The 7,024-nt window shown below is 46.7% G+C and overlaps 1 non-coding gene across 1 annotated transcript; it reads left to right on the forward strand.

The window, feature by feature from the left end:
• The first annotated feature begins 296 nt into the window (after positions 1-296).
• trnag-ucc lies at positions 297-368 on the forward strand. Its single transcript has one exon. It is a non-coding gene; the product is annotated as a tRNA-Gly (tRNA).
• Positions 369-7,024: the final 6,656 nt, after the last annotated feature.

The raw sequence follows: 7,024 nt of genomic DNA on the forward strand, positions 1-7,024 counted from the left end.
AGTGGTCGAACTTTAATGAAGTAGTGTAAATAAATGTTCGGCGGGATGCTCCGTCCCACTACGCCACATTCCTGCTTCACCCTGCCAGGGGGATGCTCTGTTACGCCGGCCGGTCAATAGGGTTTCCCATTGTGGGGCAGCCCCACGCCGTCGGGAAACCCCCGGACTGCCGGCAAAATGGTGCATCCCGCCGGCAGAGAATCCCGCCCATTAGCTTTGTTAATGAACTTAGCTTCTGTGGTCTTTGTGGAGACTACAACATCCAATTTGAGAACAAGAATCACAAAGAACAGTGAGCGATGGTGGTATAGTGGTGAGCATAGCTGCCTTCCAAGCAGTTGACCTGGGTTCGATTCCCGGCCATCGCAATAACAAATTGGAAATTTCTGCCCCACTTCCTGAGGAAGAGTAACAACTTTTCACTCTGAAGAATCACAAAGAACACCACAGTGATCTCATTAAAACTGACGAGATTCTGAGGGAGCTTGACAGGATAGATGTTGATGGGATGTTTCCCTTTGTACAAGAGCCTAGAAGTAGGGGGAATAATTTTAAAATAAGTGGTCTGCCATTTAAGACGGGGATGAGGAGGAATGCTTCTCCCAAGAGGGCTGTTAGTCTTGTCCCCAGAGAGCAGTGGAGGCTGGGTCTTTGAATCTATTCCAGGCTGAGTTAGACAGAATGTTGGCCTGCAGGGGAGTCGAGGGCTATGGGAGGTGGCAGGCAGGAAAGGGAGTTAAGGCCACAATCAGGTCAAATGTGACTGTATTTAATGGCTCAGCAGTCTTGATGGGCTGAATGGCTTACTCCTTCTCATATTCCTTATGATCTTATTAAACCTTTCTTTACCCCCTCTGCTAAATTATTTAATAAACGTAATATAATTTAGTATTAATCTCTTGGAGCATAAGGTTATGTTCCCGTTCTTCGCTAAGGGAGGTGACGTCTTTTGCTGAATATGAGGGAAGGTCAGAGTTCAAGCCTTGATATTGTGAACCATCTAGTTTCACCCATAATCACAACTTTTTAAAAACAAATTCCAATTAAGGGGCAATTTAGCGTGGCCAATCCACCTACCCTGCACATCTTTGGGTTGTGAGGGTGAGACCCACGCAGACACGGGGAGAATGTGCAAACTCCACACGGACAGTGACCCAGGGCCGGGATTGAACCCGAGTCCTCGGCATCGTGCTAACCACTGTGTCACATCCAAAACCTGGTGTCATTGGCTGAATTGTTCATGGTACGACCACTAGTTCCCATGTGGCCAATGAAGTGAAAGCTTGACGAAACGTTTGTTTAGCCTGGCCATTCTGCCCGCCCCTTTGCCTGACCCTGCCTTGGGAGGGCCCCTTCTCGGCCCGTGGTCGATGCCTTTCACAGCTTCCCTGCTGCAGATTTGCATTTTGCCGAGTCATGGACAGCTGTGGGGAAATGGCTGGAAAATGCTGAGTAATGCTTCGGTTCTGCCCTCCTCCTGGATCAATGCAATGACGTGCGGAGTAGCATGACCCTGGCACAGGCCCCAGTTTCCTCTCAGGAGCAATGATTTCCTTTGCCTGCTGTGCAGAACATTGTTGCTCTGAGGGAAATCTCGCGAAAGAAAAACATTCACAAGGCAGAAATGATTCTCTTTTCACTCGGGGAACACACTTGTCATCTCTAAAACACTCCCTCTTACTTCAAACTCAGCATTTTTCAATTTAATTTTTAATAATTTTTTTCTGGGTTATTGCATAACCTGAATTGCCCCTGAGAACTGTCTTGATGAACTGCCTTCTTGAACCGCTGCAGTCCACGTGGTGTAGGCACACCCACAGTGCTGTTAGAGAGGGTGTTCCAAGTTTTTTTTAATAAAAATTTAGCGTACACAATTATTTTTTTTCCAATTAATGGGCAATTTAGCGTGGCCAATCCACCTAGCCTGCACATCTTTTTGGTCGTGGGGGTGAAACCCACGCAGACACGGTGAGAATGTGCAGACTCCACACGGACAGTGATCCAGGGCCGGGATTCGAACGCGGGTCCTCAGCGCCGCAGTCCCAGTGCTAACCACTGCGCCACGTGCCACCCTGAGATGCAAGATTTTTTTTGTTCTTTTTTAAAAATAAATTTAGAGTACCCAATTCATTTCTTTCCCCAAGTAAGGGGCAATTTAGAGTGGCCAATTGACCTACCCTGCACATCTTTGGGTTGTGGGGGCGAAACCCACGCAGACACGGGGAGAATGTGCAAACTCCACACGGACAGTGACCCAGGGCCGGGATCGAACCTGGGACCTCGGCGCCGTGAGGCAGCAGTGCTAACCACTGCGCCACCGTGCTGCCGTAGTTCCAAGATTTTAACCCATCGACAATGAAGGAACGACCGATATATTTCCAAGTCAGGATGGTGTGTGGCTTGGAGGGGAACTCTCAGATGGGGAGACTAGAGGGCAGCACGGTGGCGCAGTGTGGAGTTTGCCCATTCTCCACGTGTCTGCGTGGGTTTTGCCCCCACAACCCAAAGATGTGCAGGGTAGGTGGATTGGCCACGCTAAATTGGAAAAAATTAATTGGGTATTCTAAATTTTTAAAAACTAGTGCTCAAGTTCAAAATCTTGCTCTGGTAGTTAGGTCCAGTGGTGCACTGTTTTTTTTCATTAATACTCCTGATGGCCTGCATTAATAAAGCTGAGAATGAGTGTCCAAAACCACCACAGCATTATAAATTTTGTTTTTTAAAATTATATATAAAATCAGTTAAAGGGACCATGAAGGTGTTAGAGTGTCACTAAAAATCCATCCAATTCACTCAAGCCTAGCTCACGCCTCAGAATGCATCAGGATCTGTCGAAAACTTAAATATCATTGCACTTTCTGTGATGGTGTTTTGGATTGGATTGGATTTGTTTATTGTCACGTGTACCGAGGTACAGTAAAATGTATTTTTCTGCAAGCAGCTCAACAGATCATTCAGTACATGGGAAGACAAGGGAATAAAAGAAAATACATAATAGGGAAAAGATTAGAACGAGTATAAGTTTTTTTATAACAAACAATTTTATTGAGGTTTTTTTGGCATCGTAAACAGTTACAGATTTGGGCTGCACGGTAGCATTGTGGATAGCACAATCGCTTCACAGCTCCAGGGTCCCAGGTTCGATTCCGGCTTGGGTCACTGTCTGTGCGGAGTCTGCACATCCTCCCCGTGTGTGCGTGGGTTTCCTCCGGGTGCTCCGGTTTCCTCCCATAGTCCAAAGATGTGCAGGTTAGGTGGATTGGCCGTGATAAATTGCCCTTAGTGTCCAAAATTGCCCTTAGTGTTGGGTGGGGTTACTGGGTTGTGGGGATAGGGTGGAGGTGTTAACCTTGGGTAGGGTGCTCTTTCCAAGAGCCGGTGCAGACTCGATGGGCCGAATGGCCTCCTTCTGCACTGTAAATTCTATGATTACATCAATCTATGATTACAGATGACAGAAATATGCAAACATCAACGGAAAACCAGCACTTCAGCTAAACCATAATGCACATACCCGCCCCTCTCCCATAGACACTACCCGCCTATTTATCACTCCTACTCTACTCTGATCTCCCCTCCTCCCACTGACGTTCACTCTCCCGTGAAGAAGTCGATGAATGGCTGCCACTTTCGGGCGAACCCCAATATCGATCCCCTCAAGGCGAACTTGATTTTTTTCCAGACCCAGAAAACTTGACATGTCCGAAAGCCATAGTTCGGTCTTCGGGGGTTTTGAGTCCCTCCATGCCAGCAGTATTCGCTGCCGGGCTATTAGGGAAGCAAAGGCCAGAACAAAGAACAAAGAACAAGGAAAATTACAGCACAGGAACAGGCCCTTCGGCCCTCCCAGCCTGCGCCGATCCAGATCCTTTATCTAAACCTGTCTCTTATTTTCCAAGGATCTACTTCCCTCTGTTCCCCACCCGTTCATATACCTGTCCAGATGCATCTTAAATGATGCTATCGTGCCCGCCTCTACCACCTCCCCTGGTAAAGCGTTCCAGGCACCCACCACCCTCTGCGTAAAAAACTTTCCACGCACATCTCCCTTAAACTTTCCCCCTCTCACCTTGAAATCGTGACCCCTTGTAACTGACACCCCCACTCTTGGGAAAAGCTTGTTGCTATCCACCCTGTCCATACCTCTCATAATTTTGTAGACCTCAATCAGGTCCCCCCTCAACCTCCGTCTTTCCAACAAAAACAATCCGTATCTACTCAACCTTTCTTCATAGCTAGCACCCTCCATACCAGGCAACATCCTGGTGAACCTCCTCTGCACCCTCTCTAAAGCATCCACATCCTTCTGGTAATGTGGCGACCAGAACTGCACGCAGTATTCCAAATGTGGCCGAACCAAAGTCCTATACAACTGTAACATGACCTGCCAACTCTTGTACTCAATACCCCGTCCGATGAAGGCAAGCATGCTGTATGCCTTCTTGACCACTCTATCAACCTGCGTTGCCACCTTCAGGGTACAATGGACCTGAACTCCCAGATCTCTCTGCACATCAATTTTCCCCAAGACCCTTCCATTGACCGTGTAGTCCGCTCTTGAATTTGATCTTCCAAAATGTATCACCTCGCATTTGCCTGGATTGAACTCCATCTGCCATTTCTCTGCCCAACTCTCCAATCTATCTATATTTTGTTGTATTCTCTGACAGTCCTCCTCGCTATCTGCAACTCCACCAATCTTAGTATCATCTGCAAACTTGCTAATCAGACCACCTATACCTTCCTCCACGTCATTTATGTAGATCACAAACAACAGTGGTCCGAGCACGGATCCCTGTGGAACACCACTAGTCACCCTTCTCCATTTTGAGACACTCCCTTCCACCACTACTCTCTGTCTCCTGTTGCCCAGCCAGTTCTTTATCCATCTAGCTAGTACGCCCTGAACCCCATACGACTTCACTTTTTCCATCAACCTGCCATGGGAAACCTTATCAAACGCCTTACTGAAGTCCAGGTATATGACATCTACAGCCCTTCCCTCATCAATTAACTTTGTCACTTCCTCAAAGAATTCTATTAGGTTTGTAAGACATGACCTTCCCTGCACAAAACCATGCTGCCTATCACTGATAAGTCTATTTTCTTCCAGATGTGAATAGATCCCATCCCTCAGTATCTTCTCCAACAGTTTGCCTACCACTGATGTCAAGGGCAGCACGGTGGCCTAGTGGTTAGCACAACCGCCTCACGGCGCTGAGGTCCCAGGTTCGATCCCAGCTCTGGGTCACTGTCCGTGTGGAGTTTGCACATTCTCCCCGTGTCTGCGTGGGTTTCGCCCCCACAACCCAAAAATGTGCAGAGTAGGTGGATTGGCCACGCTAAAATTGCCCCTTAATTGGAAAAAATAATTGGCTAATCTAAATTTATTTTAAAAAACCACTGACGTCAAGCTCACAGGTCTATAATTCCCTGGATTATCCCTGCTACCCTTCTTAAACAAAGGGACAACATTAGCAATTCTCCAGTCCTCCGGGACCTCACCCGTGCTCAAGGATGCTGCAAAGATATCTGTTAAGGCCCCAGCTATTTCGACCCTCGCTTCCCTCAGAAACCTGGGATAGATCCCATCCGGTCCTGGGGACTTGTCCACTTTAATGTCTTTTAGAATACCCAAAACTTCCCCCTTCCGTATGACAATGTGACCTAGAGTATTTAAACATCCATCCCTAACCTCAACATCCGTCTTGTCCCTCTCCTTTGTGAATACCGATGCAAAGTACTCATTAAGAATCTCACCCATTTCCTCTGAGTCCACGCATAAATTCCCTCTTTTGTCTTTAAGTGGGCCAATCCTTTCTCTAGTTACCCTCTTGCTCCTTACATACGAATAAAATGCTTTGGGATTTTCCTTAACCCTGTTAGCCAAAGATATTTCATAACCCCTTTTAGCCCTCTTTATTGCGCGTTTGAGATTCGTCCTACTTTTCCGATATTCCTCCAAAGCTTCATCAGTTTTGAGTTGCCTCGATCCTATGTATGCTTCCTTTTTCATCTTAGCTAGTCTCACAATTTCACCCGTCATCCATGGTTCCCTAATCTTGCCATTTCTATCTTTCATTTTCACAGGAACATGTCTGTCCTGCACTCTAATCAACCTTTCCTTAAAAGACTCCCACATTTCAAATGTGGATTTACCCTTAAACAGCTGCTTCCAATCCACATTCCCTAGCTCCTGCCGAATTTTGTTATACTCTGCCTTTCCCCAATTTAGCACTCTTCCTTTCGGACCACTCTTGTCCTTGTCCATGAGTATTCTAAAACTTACGGAATTGTGATCGCTATTCCCAAAGTAATCACCGACTGAAACATCAACCACCTGGCCGGGATCATTCCCCAATACCAGGTCCAGTATGGCCCCTTCCCGAGTTGGATTATTTACATACTGCTCTAAAAAACTCTCCTGGATGCTCCTTACAGACTCTGCTCCATCTACGTCTCCAACATTACAACCACCCTATTGCTCCTACATTTTTCTATAATCTGTCTGCATATTTGTACCTCTACTTCATGCTCGCTTTTGGGAGGCCTGTAGTAAAGTCCCAACAATGTAACTGCACCCTTCCTATTTCTTAGCTCTACCCATATTGCCTCAGTGCTCGAATCCTCCATCATGACCTCCTTAATCACAGCTGTGATATCATCTCTGACCAGTAATGCAACTCCTCCACCCCTTCTACCTCCCTCTCTATCCCTCCTGAAGCATCTATACCCTGGGTTATTCAATTGCCAGTCCTGCCCTTCCCTCAACCAAGTCTCAGTAATACCAATAACATCATATTCTCAGGTACTGATCCAAGCCCTAAGTTCATCTGCCTTACCTGCTACACTTCTCGCATTAAAATAAATGCACCTCAGACCACCTTTGCGTTCATCATCTCTTCCCTGTCTACTCTTCCCCTTAGTCACATTGAGTTTATTGTCTCGTACCTTACTGGCTTTAGTTGCTGCTTCTTTATTGACCTCTAACTTCCTAATCTGGTCCCCATCCCCCTGCCACATT

Source organism: Scyliorhinus canicula, chromosome 23 (assembly GCF_902713615.1).
Source record: "Scyliorhinus canicula chromosome 23, sScyCan1.1, whole genome shotgun sequence".
Lineage (NCBI taxonomy): Eukaryota > Metazoa > Chordata > Chondrichthyes > Carcharhiniformes > Scyliorhinidae > Scyliorhinus > Scyliorhinus canicula.